The 20,189-nt window shown below is 39.9% G+C and overlaps 2 long non-coding RNA genes and 3 other non-coding genes across 9 annotated transcripts in view; 1 reads left to right on the top strand and 4 right to left on the bottom strand.

Annotated features, from left to right (window-relative positions):
* Nucleotides 1-1,135: 1,135 nt before the first annotated feature.
* LOC106489752 (uncharacterized) lies at nucleotides 1,136-7,702 on the bottom strand. 4 transcript variants are annotated; one of them, XR_001293462.2, is made up of 8 exons: nucleotides 7,679-7,702; nucleotides 5,712-5,767; nucleotides 4,669-4,738; nucleotides 3,973-4,058; nucleotides 3,720-3,861; nucleotides 2,728-2,757; nucleotides 1,765-1,808; nucleotides 1,136-1,330 (listed from the first exon to the last, which is right to left on the bottom strand). It is a non-coding gene; the product is annotated as an uncharacterized lncRNA (long non-coding RNA). The 4 variants fall into 4 exon arrangements; XR_001293464.2 differs by having other exon boundaries at nucleotides 3,720-3,816; XR_001293461.2 differs by lacking the exon at nucleotides 3,720-3,861.
* Nucleotides 1,501-1,571, bottom strand: LOC136991725 (small nucleolar RNA SNORD50). Its single transcript, XR_010883935.1, has one exon. It is a non-coding gene; the product is annotated as a small nucleolar RNA SNORD50 (small nucleolar RNA).
* Nucleotides 2,580-2,648, bottom strand: LOC136991726 (small nucleolar RNA SNORD50). The gene has a single exon (XR_010883936.1). It is a non-coding gene; the product is annotated as a small nucleolar RNA SNORD50 (small nucleolar RNA).
* LOC136991727 (small nucleolar RNA SNORD50) lies at nucleotides 3,747-3,811 on the bottom strand. The gene has a single exon (XR_010883937.1). It is a non-coding gene; the product is annotated as a small nucleolar RNA SNORD50 (small nucleolar RNA).
* Nucleotides 7,703-10,740: 3,038 nt separating the features above from the next.
* LOC136991683 (uncharacterized) overlaps nucleotides 10,741-20,189 on the top strand; it is a 120,080-nt gene continuing 110,631 nt past the window's right edge. For both annotated transcript variants that reach the window (XR_010883904.1, XR_010883903.1), the window contains exons 1-2: nucleotides 10,741-11,158; nucleotides 12,403-12,506. This is a non-coding gene — a long non-coding RNA (uncharacterized lncRNA). The remainder of the gene's footprint in view (nucleotides 11,159-12,402; nucleotides 12,507-20,189) is intronic.

Below are 20,189 nucleotides of genomic sequence, written 5' to 3'. Positions count from 1 at the left end.
CCCAATGCTTTTAGACACTGCTACTTGTTAAATTTTGCACTTCTTTGGTATTGTCCGACAGAAAAGTGGCTTTTTTCAGGTATTTGTCAGTTAGAAGCAGACATATTCCACGAGCTAAAAAAACTCCGACTCTGTAAGGGAAAAGAGTTGCTAGCATCCAATGCCAGCATTTTGCCAGTTTTGTGTTAAGGGTGCAAGCTTTACGGTATTTTTCTGCTTTTTAGTGAATTAGTTTTTAGTGAAATAGTGAACTTGGAGACTATTTTCATAGTCTCTAACCGTACCTCTATCAATTGTTGGATGTCCTGCTACTGTGGCTTTTTTTTAATCATGCTTTCCTGCCATTTAGATTTGAAGGCCATGCTTTAAGGCAGACTGGATCTTATGTACATAATGGTTTGCCTTTAAACTCTAATTTATTTGGTTAATGATTTCTATGATCCCTCTTCCTGGAAAAGTGTTCATTTGCTGAATGCAATGAGCATGTTGTTACCATTTTGCTGCATGGTTACTTTTCAAATAAATGCTCAAAGCAGACATTCTCATGTGTGTACTCCCTCTTCCCTCTACTGATCTCTTTTCCCACAGAGAGCAGATAACATTCCCAGGGGCTTTCCCACAAAGGGCAGAGTTCCACCCTAGTGATCTTGCTGAGGTAGCAGACAAAACTCCACTTCCTCTTTCTCCCTCACTAGATACAAACAAGGCATGCTTTAGACCTAGCTTTTTTTGTAACCACAAATTCTGATGACACTTGAATATCTTTCTTACAAGTTTCATGTTTAGGCTTCCCCAGTCTTCAGTAATCGATTACCACAGATCTACTTGCTCTTATCTCCTGGATGACACCATGCTCAAAAAGCAGACTCATGGGTATGAACTTGTGTAACTATCTGTGCTTTCATCCTCTCTTTACATGGCCTACCTCTGAGTTCCACTGTTTTGAGTTATACAGATGTTCAGGATCAGTCGATCTGTATACAGTTAAGATATTTTAAAAGGGCAAATACTCTTAGGGTTTTTTCCCCATGAACTGACGCTCACTGCTTGTTTCCTTAATATTGCTGTTATCCTCCCTACAGAGAGGGTAGCTCTAAGTTTTTGAAAAGGTGCTATTTTAAATATGTAGACACACTGATTTTGGTTCACATGTAATTTCTGAAAACAGTATCTGCTAAGTAGTATGACATCAACTGTTTCAGCAGGAGATTTTAAAAACACGGTGTCCCACTTCAAGCGACAAAAAAATCTCTTCAGGTGTTACACTTCCTTCCAGTTACAGACCATCCAAACTTGTCAGGTAGCACTGACAAAATGTTCCAACTCATCACTGGAAAAAGGAGAATAAGGTCTAAGTAAAATGGCTCCTGTTTCAGGAAAAAATTGAAATTTGCAAACACACACACTTCGTATACATTTTTTTTTTTGCAAAAATAGTAACACTTAAAACCACAATGAGTTACAACATGTAAAAAAAATTAAATCAAGCCTTTTGGTCTCATCTCAGATGCCGGATCCGTAGCAGGTTTTTCATCAAGGAAATCAGGTTCGGGATAGGATCATCACAGATGAGATGCAAAAGCAATACAGCAAATTAAGTTTAATAGGGAATGTAGTGGTTTTGTACAGGATTCCTGATTACATCAGAAAATTAAATATTCTCAGTCCTTCAAAATACTTTAAAAAGGTACACTTACTTGTAAATACAGAATCACTTCAGACTTTTGGAATGATAAAATATTTGAAAGCTTTTTATTTACATACCTGAACAACTAGAAGTATTTGTTCCTATGTTTTTTGCCATTTCCCTGTTAAAAAGAGAAATTTATTAGTTGAGAAAAAGATTTTCTTGCATCACTTAAATTGATCTGCTTGAGAGATGAAATACAATTTGACATCTATAAACTGCATTACTAAATGGTTTATGAATCAGTTTCTGGATCCTGTAAGTACTACGAAACTTAAATTTCGAGTATCCTCATATCACAGTAAGATTTATTTTGCTTTTCTTGCCCAGCTATTGCTCAGTTTGGCTCTACAACTATGACAGGCAACTAACCAATTAGGTATAACCCTTGCCCTCCTACCCGAATCAAGAAATTATTTTCTGACAGTTAGGTAACACCTGGTTCCCAGTTTGCATCAAAACACTAAAAACTGAAGAGGCTAAAACAACAAGCAAACATTAAATAAAAAACTGCATCCAAACCACTTACTTCTGTGCAGGAATCTTTAATGCAAGTGCCAGGGAAATGGAAACTATCTCGTTCTGAATTTGAACTGATAACTTAAGGAAAAAAGGCCAAGACATTATGAAATATTCCAGCCCATTTTCCATAATGTAGATACACACAAGCCAAACACCACGCTACACTTCATATATGTCATTTTTAATACAACTGTTCATATGTCACCTCATGCTTAGAAGTGTAATTGGTCTGAAGATGCAGTTTTAAAAGCAGTCATTTAGAAGCAGTCATTAGGTCATTTAAACCTATTTAGTCAAATTTCAAGGTCTTTATTTACCAGGTCTATTATCTTCAAAATTCTTTCACCTATTCTGGTGTTACAATAGTCTAATCTCAGAAGTCAGATTCATATATATTTTTCTTCAAGCAATCAGGTTCAGGATAGGCTCTTCACTGATCAGACATACCAATGGTTTTAACCATCACTCCAATATATCAAGCTTTTTAAATTAGCCATAACATTTATTGTAATTCATACCTTTAAGGCAGAAGCAGCCTTCAAACATCACTGCAAAGAAACAAATCGCACAGATCAGTTATACTAACAAAGCTTGCAACTACAACTTTTCTCTAAATCAGCCATTTAACAGTCACTCCACTTCCCCACTTGTAATGTAGCCTGTCTAAACAATAGACCATTTTACAGGTAGCACTGCTGCACAAGAAGTTTTTCACTCCTACACTTCAACTTCATATACTGAGACAAAGCCTGGCCTTCAAAGGAAACCACTAATAACTAGCAACATCTTTAAATACCTTTTATTTAAAAAAAGGGAATAAAATTAGATTTTGTAGTAAGACAGCAAAATCAGACCCTATCCTGCTTTGTATTTTGACTTTTTAAATACAATCCATAAACTTGTCAATATTGAAAAACGATAATCCGAATTAAGTGAATTTCTTTGAAGAAGATTAAATTCAGGTAAGAGGCAAAGTTCTCAAGGCCCCAGGTACCACAATCAGTTGATGCACAGTAAACACTCAGTTTTTTAGCTTAGCCTTTCTGAGTTAGTTTAGCTCCAGAGCTGAAACAGCCTTAATACAATTTAGTTTTTAATTCATCACCAAATTCACCTTTTAGTCATTAAAGTTTGCTTTCCCAAATACCTGCATCTGAGCAAGCCTTAAGTTAACAGTGCTTCCTAAGAGGGCCAAAGCATAGGTGTCATCACCAGCTCTCAAAGTGTCATCATTAGTTCTGAAAGACCAACAATACTGTTTCCTTGCCACAGCACCATTAATCCCAAAGAATATTTCAAGTTATAGATGTCTAACACCTCTCTTCTCTTTATAGTTTCTAGTTTTCGCAGGGCAACAGCAAATGTTCTGTAAACATGGACAACATAAGTGAGTTTAAATAATGCACTAACATCCTTATTCACAGCCCGGAATGTGGTAGCATCTAGCTTGTACATGGGGACAGTAATGCAAGTAACATTAACCTGGGTAGTGACTAAAAAATTAAATTACTTTTGAAAGAATCTTAGAAGCGGTTTCATCTCAGAAGTCAGATCCGTATGAAGTTTCTCATCAACAAGTCAGTTGGCAGTTTCATCATGATCTACCACTTTCAAATAATTACAGTAGTGCACTAAACATCAGTGAATGGGAACTGCAATGCACATTTTACAAAATAAGCTTTATGATGTAAGTTTGCATATATGCCAGAAAGAATATATTACAATTAATAAAAAGCTTCAGCTGCTTAATCAATAAAGATTACCTCTATCTGTTGTACTAGAGTCACCAGGAAATCTCTCATCAGGATGCTTGACTTTCATTCTTAGAACTGCTTGTTGATACACCATACTAGACATACAAACAAAATAACCAATTACAATGCGATCATGCAGAACATAACCCAACACTTTAGGAACAACCAAGTTTCACTCTTCTGGTTTCCCCATTCCTCCCAGTTTTTCTTTCCCAAGCACAATCACTGGTTGCAGGCATTTGATCTGCATACAAATTAAACTGAATACAGCTCCTGAATTTATTTCCCAGCATTTCCAAAAAGACAAATAGGGAGTATAGACAATATTCGTTATCAGGAAATCTCCACATGCCAACTTTGTATTCTTCACTTTATCAGTGAAGCTTGCATTCATCTCCTGAGCCTTAAATGCAAACTGACAATCAATAGCCATCTTGAGGCAACATTTGTTAAATTTAGTGTGCGTGCTTCAGACAGGCAGTTTACCAGTTCCCTCCAGCAGTGGTTTGAAGTGACCCAAATAAACTATATGCCACCTCAACTACTCACCTCAGCCTAAATATTTCAAGATAGATCATGTCAAATAAGATGTCTGAAAAGCAATCACACCTCCATTTTTAAGCTAACTACATACCTACTAATTCAATCATACATACATATTGCCAATCACATTAATTCCCTCCCAACTGATCCTTCAAAACATACATAGCTTTCAGGAACATCCACTTGTGTGTACCAAGCGTTCTTCTAGTTCTGATGGTGTTTCCATGAAAGGCTGGAATTCAAATTAAACAAAAACTGGATTTTAAAATTGAAAATGCCCGTTAAGCTCTTGCTGTGGTCCAGCATTATCACATGTATTACTAAGAATCATGATTACCAAGTGCTGAAAATTCATTTTTTTAATACAACAATTCAAAATTAGTCTATTAAGAGACTTTCAACAATACTTGTCAAGTTGAAATTCTATATTGCACTAGAAAAAGTCAGCCTGAATTGTTTGTGGACCCATTTGCAACAATCAGAATGTCTAAAGCACCAAAACATTTAAGCTTATGTATCGAAGGTTTTTATGTAAGAAGGACTCAATGCAATTATTCACAATGCAATACTATTTCTGTCCATAGTTTGCGGGATCATAACCTCAATAATTATATGGTCACATATTTGAATTCATATGAATCACAACACATGTCCAAGGCAGCCAGACAGCTAACTTGCACACCATCTCCAAAATCAGTATAATTTAGTATCAGTTACCAAACGCTTTCACACATAGGCCTTCGCACTTAATCTCAGAACAGCCAGGGCTGGAAGGGACCTCTGGAGATCATCTGGTCCAGCCCTCCTACTACAGCTGGCTACCCATGTCCAGTTGGATTTTGAACATCTCCAAGGATGGAGACTCCACAATCTCCCTAGGCAACTTGCTCCAAAATACTACAGCAAGAGATGAGACTAAAACCAACTGAATAAAGGGCTGGCCTTCACACAGCAAAGAGCATAAAAAGCTTAGGTAATTACAAATCAGTTTAAATGCAACCATAGAAATGTGACATACTATTGCCCCTTTTTGTCCCACTTGATAGTTATTCAAAGATGACAACCTTCTGGCACCTGACAAGAAGTATTTTCAGACAGACAAAAATAGGAAAATAGCCTAAGAGCTGGAAACACTTATGTTGATCAATGACAAAAATGTAACATTCCTTCTACACCAACCAAATAAAAAAAATCCAGAATCATACCTTAGAGCTTCTGTACAAGCTATCAGACACCACTAAATACTTCCTCTTCATAGTACCTAAAAATAAGCAAAACAAACTTGAGACTCAAACAGCAATCAAATTTTTATTAGCAAGCCATAAAACCACACACAATACTAGACGATAGTCATGAGCAATTTCTATAGTCTTAGCAGTATGCTGAGTGTCTGAAGTGTTAATTTGCAGGAGGTCTTTTAGCAGCAAGAAATACAGCTATTCTGAAGCTACAAAGGAGCAACAAGTTACATCCACTTGAAATCCACTACTTAGGTACATGTGGCTACTTCTAGCAGGTATTTACTACTAGCATTTAGAATTTTTAATGAAAATCCATTAGCTCAAGCCTTTAGTCCCTAAAGCACAAACATTAGCTAATTTTAATAGCTTTGCATAATATCTAATTTTAATTATGTATTTAGTGTTCAATCTACCACAAGCCAAAAAAACACATGAAATTTGTGTGTCATACAGGAGCACCTTTACAGTACAGAATTCCTGAAGAAGCATTTCTCATTCTGTATTGTGTAACCAAGTAAATGTAGCAATCCATTGCAGATTCATTACTAAACATGGTTTGCTTCAAACAAATTTAAACTATGAAAAACGCGGGCTTACTTATCATACCCAGTAATCAAGTCCTACTAATGGACTATGAAGATTCAAAATTTTTACTATTTGGTCATTTAACGTCTGACCCAGGCTACCATGTCAGATACAGGCAAGTTAATTCAATACAGAATGACTGCAACCCACAACCAGCTCATAATCATTGCTTGCTGATGGAGTCTAAAATTTTAGTTGTGCTTTTTATTCTACTGCTCCCTCTTCCAGACAGACTACTTGCTATATGACATCAACTTTGCAAGAGGCAAATTGAAAAAAGTCCTTAAACCACTGGAATTTTTTTGTAAAGCCCCCTTTGTTCTAGGCTCCTCTCTCATTGCCTAACAAAAAGGCATCCATATTTAAAGCATTGAACTAATCTTATGATTCAGGTTTGTAAGAAAATCAAGGATTTTTTTATTCCTAGTGTGATTTCTTTTCAACCGATCAAGTAGATTTTACAAAACTGTATGTTTACAATTCTTTTAAGACAATTTAATGATACTTAGGGTTGAGCAAGCTGAAACAAACACAGCCATGACACAAAGGAGCATACCAACCCTATGTAAAATGAGCAAGTCAACTCCTTCTGCAAGGAGCCCCACTCCTGTTAGTAAAAGATTTCATTCTCATCCAGACATTTAGGCCGATTTCAATCACCAGCATTAGCCAGCGTTTGAAATAACAACTCAAGCTACAACTGAAAGACTGCATCGCCCTAGAAAGGGATTGCTCTCAACCCTAGCAATTAAGAACGGAGGCCACGTGCAGAAAGCACTCGTTAATCAGCCCAGAAAACACCCAAAGCATTTACTCCACACGCCCGCAAGGTGCACCACGGGGCGGGCTGCACCGGCTACCTACCAAAATGGCGCAGGCCAGGCAGAGCCTCGCCAGGCACCGCCCGCGCCAGGGCAAAATGGTACCCCCGCCGCCAAGAGCGCGGCGGCCCCGGCAACTACCCATCCCACAATACCGCGCGCCGCCGCTTCCGGCGGGCAACGCACCCCACCGCCCCCTCCCCCCGTGAAAGAGCGAGGCATGCTGGGACTTGTAGTCCGTCCCCTCATTGCCGCAAATGCGGCGGGGCGGCTTATCCCGGCGCTCCGGCCCCCGCGGCACGGCCTTACACGGCCTATTACCCTCCAACCCATCTCCCCTTACACAGCGCGAGTCTCACCGTCACTCCGAGCCTCAATTACTACGTGGCGTAGCTAAAGGGCGAGAGCGCGCTAAAGAGGGCGAGCCTCCTAAATAGCAGGGCATTAAAAAAAATGACTAGGTGCCCCTCCAACCCTGCCTGCGCGAGCAACAAAAAGCAAGGGCCCCGCCCCCACCCTACTCACCGCTGCCGACTCTCCGCAGGAAAAGAGAAGGGGGGGCGCTCGCCAGCTTTATATGGAGGCGGCGGGATGGGAACGAGGCTGGCCCCGCCCCGACTGGCCCCGCCCCTCGGCGCCCGTTGCCCCGCGAGCCTCAGGGCGGGCTCCGCCGTGACCCCGCGCGGGGCTGCACCTCCCCCGCCTGGCGCGCGGGGGCGCGCGCGGGGGGGCGGGTGGCCGTTACCCCGCCCCGCCGGGGGGTGCGCGGCCTCGCCCCGGCACTTCGCAGGCGGGCCGCAGTGAGGCCGTGGGGCGCTGGAGCGGCTTGTGAGACCCAGAGCATTGACGTGTTTTCCGCAGGATCCCGCTGCTGAGGGGAGACAGGGCGCTTCTGAGGGCCGCGGCCGCGTTTCGGCCCCGCAGCGGGGCCACAGTGCTCGCAGGGTGGTGCTCCCCGTCTGCTCTCAGGAAAAAGGGCACAGCCTGTGGCCAGCGCCAGTCAGCTTCGTTTGGCATTAAATGCACTGCATAGCTCAGCACCTACTGATTAATCTCGATTAAAATTGCCCTAGGGTAAGAGGTAGCAGCCGCTGGTTGTGTAGCCTCCTCACCCAGGAGCCTGGGCTGTAGGCCTGTCTCGGCCTAAGGGGTTTGAGCTCAGTGCTGCTGTGGGGTCAGGCTGCTCTGCCTGTGAGGTGGTAGGAGTGCAAGGGCTAAAGAGAGAAACGAAGGCGCTACCTTCTGCAGCTTGCCATGGCGATGTGCCCTGAGAGGAGGGAAAGAATGAGTACTAGAGCCTGGTGTTTGATCCAGGTGCTGTTTATACATTTTGCATTAAAGAATCTTTGTGTGAAGTGCATAGCTAACAAGTAAAGACAAGAACCTAATACAGCTCCACCTCCTAAACTTAAAAAAAAAATGTTTTTCATTGAACATTTGTTTCCTACGTCTGCCTTCTGTTATTCTTTCCTAGGGATCCAACTCATTAACTTTTTATTCCATAGCTCTGCCTAAGTGTTTCAACTTTCCTTTGTCTCTAATTAGATCTCTCTGAAACCTTACCACATGCACAGCCTTTCCCTTTTTGGAAACTGCATGCAATGCTGTGTGATACTCCAAGTCATGCAGGCTGAAAAATTTCTTCTTACCCACAGCAGGCAGAAAGCTTTCTTGAATGCGTGTTATTTCTTTCTGCAGTTTTCACTCTAGAAAGCCTAAGGATACAGTTCCCCAGCAGACCTTAGAATGGACTGCCCCAGTCCTGACACATCTTTAGACATCACAACAGTACTGGAAGTTGTACAATTGCAGACAGAAAGCCAATTAGTTTTCAGCTGAATCAGCCTCCTGTACAGCCTCCCTTTCCTGCTGTAATCTGAGGCATCAGGAAAATGATCTGTGTGCTGCCTTTTTCTCTGAGTGCCTCCTACCTACACTTGTTGAATCTGCTATTTCTGTGTGACAGGAGTGTGTGAAGCTAGAAACATCAGAGAATAGTTGATAGTGCCTTAGGTATGCCTCAGAAGATGAACTTGCACACAGGCAAGCGGTTAGTTTATGCAGATGTTTCAATGTGGCCTGTTAGGAAGGTCCCAAAACTGACATTTGCCACACGGCGCTGAAAGTGTTAAACCACTCTTCCTTAGTGATATCAGGGTTAAAGACTAGCGAAATAATCACAGCACTTAACTATGACTCGTTTATCCTTAAAGAAAGAAGGCAGCTCCTTACTCTTCCTTTCCTAAATGCTAAATAATTACACTTTATTCTACAGCACTCTGTGGAGAACTTTTACATGTGTTATTCTCTTGAAGAAAGGAATTTCTTTTCTGGAGGAAAAATGGAAAGACTCATAATTTAAGCCCAAAGTATATTATATACAGCACAAATGAGCACTGTTTTAGCTTACCACTGATAATAAGAATAGTCTATAAATAATGAGATGACTAGGAGCCTGTCCAGAGTTGTGGGGTACTGCTTTGCATTGTGAGCTTTGTGGCTGAAACATGGGCATGCATTTACCGAAGGGAATCTTACATCTTGCAGTGCTACCCCATACCAGCTGTTGTAATTTGGCAGAAGAAACTTCTCCTCCTCTAAGTCCTGCTAGATTTTAGGGTACTGGTCTACTAGCAGTACCTGAATGAACACTGTTTACAAACATTTCATCCCCAGCGTGCCTCATATTTCTCATCATCATGTAAGTCCACTAGCGCTGGACAAGCTTGTGGGTCAAGTGAAGTACAGCTTTATTGCAGATAGGCAATAAGACAGAGTTCCTGAATTACAAGACTGAAAAAAGATAACCAAAACAAAATAAAACATATACCACTACTCCAGAGTGTATTTAAAAATACTGCTCCTTCTTGGCTGCTTTTTTCTTTTTTTTTTTCCCTCAGGGCTTCTGCATCTTTAAGCTATATCCCAGGTGTTAGGCTGAGGGTGCAACCTATCCAGAAATACCTCATCCTCAAACTCTCCCTAGAGACAGTTTGCACTAAGGCTAGTGTGAACCATAAACCTGGCTGCCACCAAGGGTTAGTTTTTAGATGAATTGCTTCCTAATTTAGCTCATCACACAGCTGCATGTTTATACATGCTGGTTATACAGTGCTGGTAGAAAGAAGTGCTGGGTGTAAGATGCTGGGAGCATACTGGATTGCCTCTTTTGAGTCCTGCACAAATTTAGACCAGGCTAAAGCAACCACAGCCTGAAAGGCTGGTGTTTGGGTTACCTTGAGGGTTTTTCAGCTCCAGGCAACACTCTCCAAGTTCTCCTCTTTCCTTTTCTTTTTAAATTTCTTTTTTATCTTGTTCTTTCTTTCTTTCTCTTGTTCTTTCTCTTTTTTTCTCTCTCCCCCCACTTCCCCTCTCTTCCCATTTTAAATCTGGCTTCCTGGCTTTTCTCCAATAGCATTGCAGCTTTGATGACTCACATGTCTTGGTTTAGTGTGGGATTGTTGCTGGTGCATCCTTTGGGATGCTGAGTTCCCCTCCCCTCTCATCTTCCAAGCAGGAAGTCTATTGTATACAGCTTTAATTTCTTCCTTCTTAGAACGGATGGTTGATGGGCGAGTGAAGAGTTAACAGGACTGAAGTTTGTCAATTGATATGCAGAAGAACTGATAGCACAAGAGCTGACCTGCGCAAAGCTGTTGAACAGAGGACTTAACAGGACTAAAGAAGTCTACCAACCGATATGCGCAAGGACTGATATGCGCAAGGCTGCGGAATGATTAACAAGACTGGAGAAGGGAAGTCTGCCACCTGGAATCTGCACGGACCCCCGGGGAGGGGAGAAGCAATACGGAGGTGTTGTGGTCTTGCCTCGCTAGCAGGGTCCCCCCAAGCAGACAAACGGACAGTCCTGTGATTGTGAAACTCGCAAAAAGTCAGCAAAAGCAGTGTTTGCCCAGAGCCCCAGCCGTATAAAAAGAGACTTGGCAGCTAGGAGAGTTTGAGCAGGGACGGGAACGTGACCTGACCATCCTCTCCGGCTGGACCGTGAGTATCCCCCCCCTCCCCTTTTCCTGGGACGCTGGGTTAAGGTAACTCCTCGAGGTTGAGAGTCCTCTCACTAGGAGAGTGAACAAGAAAGCTTTCAAGTAGGGATAAGCAGTCCTTCCAATTAATAACACAGTAATCGACGGTTTCAGGTTATCCTTTCTAAATTAGTAACTGATGGTTTTGTGTTATCCTTCCTAAATTAGTAATCGCATTATTTTAATGGATGTTACTAATCCAAGAACTTGTGTGAGGAAATAAACATCTTTTTTATTATTATTATTATTATATTACTGTCTCAGTCGTTGCTATTGAACCTTCATAGCATGACAGCGTGACAATGGTACTCATTGTAAAATCATAAAATGCATCATAGAATGCATCAGCAGTGAAACAATTTTGTTTAGCTTATGATTTTGACCATGTTCTTAACCTTCTATAGAGATCTGAGTCCTTTATTTGTACTTGTTCTCAAATATCTTTTCTAAGTTTTAGCCACTTTAGTGTTACAGAAAAACAAACACATTTTGCTTATGATAAATGAGATCATAAAAACATAAGAACAGCTGTACAGAGTCAGACCATAAGTCTATCTCCCCCAGTATCCTGCCTCCAACTCTAGCCAAAAGTGAATACCTAGGGAGGGATGTAGGAATAGAACAAGCACGTAGTGATTCTTCATCTGAATATTCTCCCAACCTCTAGGAATGTAAAACTCAGAGATTTCCTAGAGATGTTTTTGTGAACATAGCAACCCTCAATTAATTTGTCATCTGTAAATTTACCAAGTCTATCCTGGAATCTTTATAAAATTTTAGCATCCACAATGCCCATGGCAAGGAGTTCCACAGCTTAATTAGCATTATGGGAAAAAACACCTCCTTTGGTTTGCTTTGTACCAGCTGTCATTAGCTTATTGCATAGTTTTAGAAGAAGCAGTGGGCAATCCATCCTTGTGCAGCCATTTCCTTCTACCAGCAATTTTATAAATCCCCATGACAATTTCCCCCCCACCCTTGTCTCTTTTCCAGGCTGAAAAATCCTTGTTTACTTAGTTGTTCCTCACATGGGAGTCAATTCCTACCTTTGACCTTGCTCTCATTGCTCTTTTTTAAACTTTTTTCTTTATGAGATGGCTGTCCTAAAGTAATTCAAGAAGCAGCCTGTATTCAAGAAGCAGCCACAACATGGGTTTATACAGTAGCATAATGACGTTCTCTATTTTCTTCTCTGTTTCCAAGCAGTTCCGAAACTTTGGTTTATTTGTTTGATTATTACTGTGCATGGAGCTGACATTTCTATAGAACTATCCATCATAACTGCAGGATCTGACTTCTGAACAATAAAGGTCAGAACCCATCATTTTATATTTGACATTATGATTGCTTTTCTCAATGAACAATACTTTATATTCATGCACATTGAATTTCATGTGTTGTTGTTATGTCCACCCATTTTTTAAGCTCCTTCTGCAGCTCTTTATTTTTCAGCCATGAATAATCAAGTAATCGATTTCTTTACCCCTCTGCTTATCACCTTTCTCAGGTCAGTTATGAATATGTTGAACAGCTCATGTCACTGTACAAATTTCTGTGGTATTCTTCCTCCACTGAAAATGAACCATTTACTTCTACCCTCTGTTTCCTATCTTTCAACCTCTCATCCTATGTCTGCTTAGTTTCCCTAAAAAAGAGTCTTGCTGAAAGTCTTCTGGAAACCCATGCACTATATCTGCAAACCTCCCTTATCACATGCTTGCTGATAAGAAGCTTGACTTAACTTTACAAAAAGTGTTCTGACTTTTCCCGTATAGATCATATTTATTCAAGTTCTACTAACTCTATTTTTTATTATGAGCTCCTATTATTTGTCTGGTATAGATGTCAGGCTTAGTGGGCTGTAGTTTCCTGGATTTCACTAGAACCTTTTTAAAATGTTGTAATCATGTTTGCTACTTTCCATTCTTTGGTACAAGATCAATTTTAAGTGAAAGCTTGCTTACATACCACAATTAGTAATATTCTAGTTCAAATATTTCGTCTTGGTTCCTCTAGAATACTATCTGGTCCTGTTTAAACAGCAATGTCCTCAGGAAGTTTGGAGCAACTTCCCTGATGAATGCCTCAGAAGGGGTCTGGGGTGGGAAACTTCCCCCAATCTTCCATACTGAACACAGAAGCAAAAAATTAATGCAATTGCATGGCCTAATTTTCTCTGAATATTCCTTTTATACCCTGGCAGGCTTCCTACACCCCATGTATTTGAAAAGGGATATGTTATTGTATAGTGGCATTTACTTTATTCTGGCATTTACTTATGTTGGCCCTTTTGTCCTTTTTTAAATCTTTCTTGACTGGTGATTTTATGCCTTCAAGATAGTGTTCTCAGATTGTCTTCATACCATACCATACTTGTGAGTATTTAACGCTTATAGGTGTTCCTTTTAGTTTTGTTTTTAATAAGCATCTTCATTTTTATGCAGCTTACCTTTCTGAAGTTGAGTACATCTGTGGTGGATATTTGTTTTTTGTTTCTTCTGCAAAGAGAGTATCTAAATGTACAATGGTCATTGATACAGACCTATTTGGTTTATTGTCATAATCTGATCAGTTTATATATGGCTAAAATTAATGGTAAAGCTTAATTAAGTTTTATGCAACCAAAAAAAAAACCCAAACCCTCTGCATTTAGTTACTTAAAAGAAACAATTAAAGTTGGCATGTTATGACAAGCAAACTAGTTAATATTAAGAATTTTAAGTTAAATTAACTGTTTTTCTCTGTTTACCAGGATAAGTTTCTGTGATGTCTCCAGGAATGCGTTACCATAACTATTTTATTGTTTAACAGGAGAAGCTGTCATTATCTTGAACTACAGTAGCATTTCAGTATCCCCCAAAATACTTATGAGGAAAATCTCAATCTGAGTCATTGTTAATGCTTGGGAACATTATCTGTCTCTCAGTGCTCAGATCTCTTCTATGTTATTTTCCATAAACAGCATATTACTGAAAGATTGCTTCTTTTGACTGCTATATAGTTACTGCTTATCTTTTTTTTTTTTTTTTTTTTGCTCACCCTAGAGAGATTAGATTAACAGGCTCAGATGAGATGAAAGTATTGAAATAGGAGTACTGGGAAAAGATGGGAGCAGAGCAAGCTCTGCTATTTAATATTCTGCTCATTGTTCAGGGGCACAGCTAAGTTTAATAACATTTGCAGTCACTTCATTCATTAATGTAATATCTTCATGTATAGTCCTTATATAGCATTCCTCTCACAAATACTTCATTTGGTAATGCATACACAAAAAGATAGTAAGTCTGTGTGTTCCTGAACATCTTGAAACTCTGTGTTTTAAAGTATGTCTTGGACATAGTGTATTTTCTATGGTAGCCTGTTAGATTCTTCAGCATCTTATAGGTGTTCAAATTAACTTCAGTAGTACCAGAGAAGGTAACAAACCTTTTTTAATAATTATTTGATAGATGACTCTGTCATGAGTAGGGAAAATGCTTAAAAACTGCTGGATAGGTCATACTTTTCCTAATACTAATATTTGTGCCTGAAATATTTTGTTGTAGCAATGATATTGAGACCTGCAATTAAATAGCTATGTTGTTGGAAATTTCCTGTAGGAAACTTATGTTTATCCACAGGACATTTGTTAACAAACCTCTTAAGTAAGCATGGCCATAAGGATAGGCAAATGCTTGCTATAAATGATTTTCCAGTTACACATATTTTCTTTAATTACATTGAAGTAACATTACATTGTCCTTAATCTACCATTGAAGGTGGTAGATATTTATGGGGAAAAATTTTTTTTCAAATAATATTCTTAGAAAACTCTGTATTAAAACAGTTTATAATTTTATGAACAGGAGGAAAAAGCCAAATACGGAAAAAAGGTTTCTCTCTCATATAGCCTTAACAAATTGAGTGTCAAACTCAACTTAAGTAGGAAAAATATCTTTGCATTCCTTAATGAGAGGCTGTATCTCATTCTTACAGAAGACAAGCCTGCTGGGTATTTGATTTTTTTAAACAACACTGTTCTTAAGATTGCACTTTTTCATAGGTTTGTTTACAATTATAATTAAAATAGTTTATAATTACACCCTATACAAAACCAGGAAAAACAACACATTTTCAGCTTTCAATAACCAAGTGCCATGTGAACTATTACAACAAAACAGAAGTTGTAAAACTACATTCCATCATCTGGAATTGAATCTGGAAATGATAAGTACAGATCTCTGGGTAAGAAGGAGGCACTGTCTTTGAAGCAGAGATTTCTTGGAAACTTCTTTAGCTGGCTGGAATGTTTCATTTGATAAAGCAAGAAAATAAAATATGCATACAGATTATTTTACCCATAGCATGCATATAAAAGTGCATACAAAGATTTTTTTAAACATAGTAAAGATGTAAGAAAAAGTAACAGCATTATCTACAATGTTAATATATTAACTTTAATAAGTTTAATTTTGCATCAGGCTTCTCTTTGTACTGTGCACAGGTCTTTTCATGTAGTAAACTTGTGTAGACACGGGTATTTTTCAAATCCTTTTTATTCTAGATATTTTGTTTCTGTGTTGTTCTTAAAAATAGCAAGACTCCCTTGCTATTTTTAAGCAATAGGACAGTGTTTTAGCAGGATTTTGCATCTTATTTTGCTCTTAGCAGCTCAGTTCTTCACACACAGGGAGAGATCAAACACTTTCTACAGGTGTATTTTATCTTTACAGCTAAGTAGATCTTATGAGCTGCTGCTGAAAGAGGTGGCTTTGTTCTCCCCTCCTCCCCTGTCACCACTATGGGCTAATGATCACGCTGCTACAAGACAACTATCTGGTGTGATAGAAAGCAATTAACTTTTTTGTAGCTTTAGTTTTCTGGCAGGTCAGCCACCTGAACTGACTCATACCGTGACCACATAACCACTAGATTTAACGGAAGGGAAGTGGTGGGAGCACACACTCTGGAGTGGGGAAGGGTTGAGCAGGGTGATCTCCCTTGACAGCAGCTAATATTTAGGCAGCTTTAAATGTGATGTGAAACCTCACCCTCAAACCCTCCAAAACACAGTGTAGCACCTATTTGACTATGCCTGAATACAAGAATTCTGCCATTAAAATAAACAATATTGAGGGTTTAAGAATCTGTTTACCTCCTGTGTGCTACTATTTACTCTTGTATTGAAAGAGAAATTGTAAGTATCTGAATACAATTGAATTGCTTGGATATGGACAGTTGATACACAGGGTGCTATAGCCTCTGCCCTAGGATATGTAAGATTAGTCTGTCTGATTTTTGGAGGTAGGAGTGCTGTATTTGTAAAGATCAGAAAGAGGATGGCAGCATAGTTAATCCTATAACCATGGTAACATTCCTTAAAAAACATAAATCAGCCATTAGAGTTGTTCCCTCAAAGGAAGTCACTGAGGCTCTCTGGGCAACAGGCAGGAAGTCCCGGGCATTTCAGAAGTTGCACGGTCTCTGGTCAGCTGCTGGATGGACAATGGAATAGAACAAGGCCATCCTGTTTTCTGACCCTCAGTTCTGCATATATTGTGTAGAGAAAATGTGGCACAAGACTGCCACTCCTTGTCAGCTCAGAGAACATGCTCTTCCTGTCTACAGAATATGCAATTTATAGATGTGATTTAGTTATGTGGTTCAGTACCTGTGAGAAGGAAGCAATTGCCCTGCTAGAGGCAATGTCCTGTGAGCAAGCAGTTTTTCTGAATTCAGGGACCATGCAGAGCAGAGAAGTTGTGATGTGAAGCTTGAGCTCAGGGCTATTATAGAAATGAATCTCCTTAATCTCCAATTGTTACCAGAGTGTCAGAGCTCACTCTGCTCCCATCAGCCTCCCTGGGGATCCCCAAGCCAGGCCACTCTTGAGAGTCAAGAATAGATGACCAGGAGACAGACTCACTGATATTCTCTATTCTTTCTCAGCAAACAATGCTGGGGGAGTTTTCACAGACTGCTGGTGATCTCAGAGCAGGCCACCAGGGAAGAGCAGTTGCCCTTCAACCTCACCTGGAGAAGCACAAGTAGTAGGACCATGGTGGAGGGCTGTGGTATTTTTCCAGATATAAAAAGGCATGGCCACTCCCTGGTCTTGGGAAAGGCAAGCAGCCCATTGCCAGCTGGCAGCCTGGTGTTGAGTAGGGGTGTTCAGGATGCCAGATGTGCAGATGGAGAGGCTGGTGAATGTCCCTAGTAGTTGCAGGCACAGTGCAAAGTAATAACACTTGCTATAGTGCAGGTAACTTCCTGTGGGGAGCTGGCACAGTTGCCAGAGTGATTGTGTAGTCTTGGCAAGTGCAGGTTGCCATAGACTGAAGTTATGACCAAGATGAAAAGAGCTGGTAGCATACAGGCACGTTGAGTCTTGCCATTCTCCTTAGAGGTATCATACACTTGCTAGGGGATCAAGTTCCTTCCTTGTCAGGGACTCTGCACCACAGTATATAGGACACTTGGTACCAGTGGCAGGAGCACCTACATTCTCATATTCTTCTCCTCATTCCTCCCAGACCATCCATGGGAGATACCATCCTAGGTCCTCTTGTAGGCATCCTTCTGTGTTTTGGTCTTGACATGGCCTCTTCTAACTGCGGTCATCCCACTTAGCCCATGGCAATTCCTGACATATTACATCCATAGGGAAAAGAGTCCTCCAGCAGCTTTTTCTTGACACGTTGGCTACAGGGCCAGGTACATAGGCCACTGATACATGGACTCAGTGTGATATGGCCTCTCTGTTGGATTTAGTAGGAGCAGAGGATATAAAACATCATGTGAAGCAATCCTCTATTTTTCTAAAACAACAGAAAAGCTAAGAAGATTTCAGAAGTTACCACAGTATGCCAAAAGTTGTGTCACCTGCACTAAAAAAATCCTTTGATGATGGTGTTCTATTTTACAAAAATGGAAAAGAAACTTCATAAGCACTATTGGAGTGGGAAGCTCATCACAAAGTGATTGTGATGCTTTATGTTACCTTAAGTATCAGATAATCTACTTGAAATGATGCTAGTTCGTTGTGCCAACACAGCATTTATAACCACTGTTTTGTCAAATTTCTTTCATTTTTCTTTCTCCTGAGGAATAAGCGATATACATAGGTTACTCAGGCATGCACTTACTCTTGCATAAGTAGATATGAAGAGAGGAACAGATCTCACTTGTTAATTCATTTCTCTTGAAGATCCTGCAGCTTTTAGCATAATTAAGCAGTTTCCACTGCAATGGGAGTCCATGACACAGGTTGACTGTAGGATCAGTCTCTTACATGCAATAAGGGATAAAACAAGATAGCTTCACCATAACTAATACATACTATATTAGAGGTGTCCGAGCATTAGAAGGCTTTATCTAGCCCACCAGACTGGTTGTAGGCAGAAGCAGCCTAAGAAATTACATATGTCCTGCCCTCCCAGGATGCCTGAGGGTCCAGCTCAATCCCTCCCTCTTCTCCCTTCTCCCCATTTCAAGTTACCAGAGACCAAGCTAGGATCTGCAATAACTTGTTCTTACTTGAGCCCACATTTCTGCAACAGAGGCATAACACACCTCTCAGGCACTGGGAGGGAACAGTATGCACCAGGGCAGCTTGTGGCTCTTGCCCATGTTCTTCCACACCCTGCGTGGGATGGGGCAGTGGGCCTGCACACAGTGTGAGTTTTCTGAAGGCTGGGGCAGAAGAGCTGGTGAAGCAGAAGTGTGCTGTAAGAAGCTGCATGAGAAGATATGAGGCTGAAGTCTTGTTTGTACTCATAAGCAATCTGGTTTGCAACACTGATCAGACATTTAGATCTGACCTCCAGCAAGCTGAAGATATCCATGTTCAATACAGGAATGGGTAAATTTTCCCCACTTTGTAATTTTGAATGGGATGACCATTCAAAATGGCCAGATCATTCTTACTTAAACACAAGAGGGCACTCCCATCTCACTTTTAAATGACTAACACATTTGAAAAGGGAGGTTCTTAATGGAATAATATAGAATTGCAGCTACTCTTCTGTGCATACTCTAATAATAGAATGAATACTATGCATTTGTAAGCATTTATAGGCCATATTTTAAGAAATGTGGTCTTGATTTGATCCCTTCTCTAAAATAGCATACATGAAGAAGAAATGGAAATTAATTCTTGATCTCTGTGAAGTAAAAACCAAAACACCCATGGTTTTATGGTAACCAGAGCAGCACTAAAAATGCATAAACTGGGGGATTCAAGATTAATTTCTGGGATTTCAAGTTCATTATCCTATGGAAACAAAGACTGTTTCTTTTGTTTGCTATAGAAAATTCAGTAGGAAGAATTATGAAAAGAGGGAGTGAGGTTTAAAATTGCTATGCTTGCCAACACTTGCATATTTTGAAATAGAACGTCAGTGCTCCTCTCACACAGTTTTCACTCACTCTTCCACTTACTCTCATTTGCCTGCTCTGTTGTACTATAAATACTGTACACACTCTAATCAGCTACATAAGAATAAGTAAGTTTTAAGTTTACCCAAGAGCCTCTCAGCTGTTGGGATCTGAAGTTTCATATGATCACATACAGAGATTTTAGCATAATTTAAAGTGTCCAGTATAGTAAATGAAAATATAGGATTGTAAAAAAGACATTTTTGCATGTTTTACAAATAAGAAACACAAAAAATCACATTCACTTGTTTTTTTTAAAGGAACATAAACCTTTGATAATCTAGTATTATAAAATCCAGAATGCTAACTTTCTCAGTTTACATGTTTAAATCTTAATTTTGGGTGAAATATATCTCTGTTCTTCAAGAGAGTAATCTGGCATGGTCTAAAGTTTCTGAAAGGCAAAACAAATTATAACTGTACTTTTGGCCTCTTCACATTCTTTCTGCAAGATATTTTTCCATCACATTTTTGTATAAATGCGATATACACTTTTGGCTTTCCCTTAGCAGTTCCTTCCCTATGAGGTCTATTTCAGTCTCTGTGTGAGGCCACATATTTTCAATAGGAAAAAAAAT

Source organism: Apteryx mantelli, chromosome 3 (assembly GCF_036417845.1).
Source record: "Apteryx mantelli isolate bAptMan1 chromosome 3, bAptMan1.hap1, whole genome shotgun sequence".
Classification (NCBI taxonomy): Eukaryota; Metazoa; Chordata; class Aves; order Apterygiformes; family Apterygidae; genus Apteryx; species Apteryx mantelli.
This window is presented reverse-complemented; position numbering and strand designations above follow the sequence as displayed.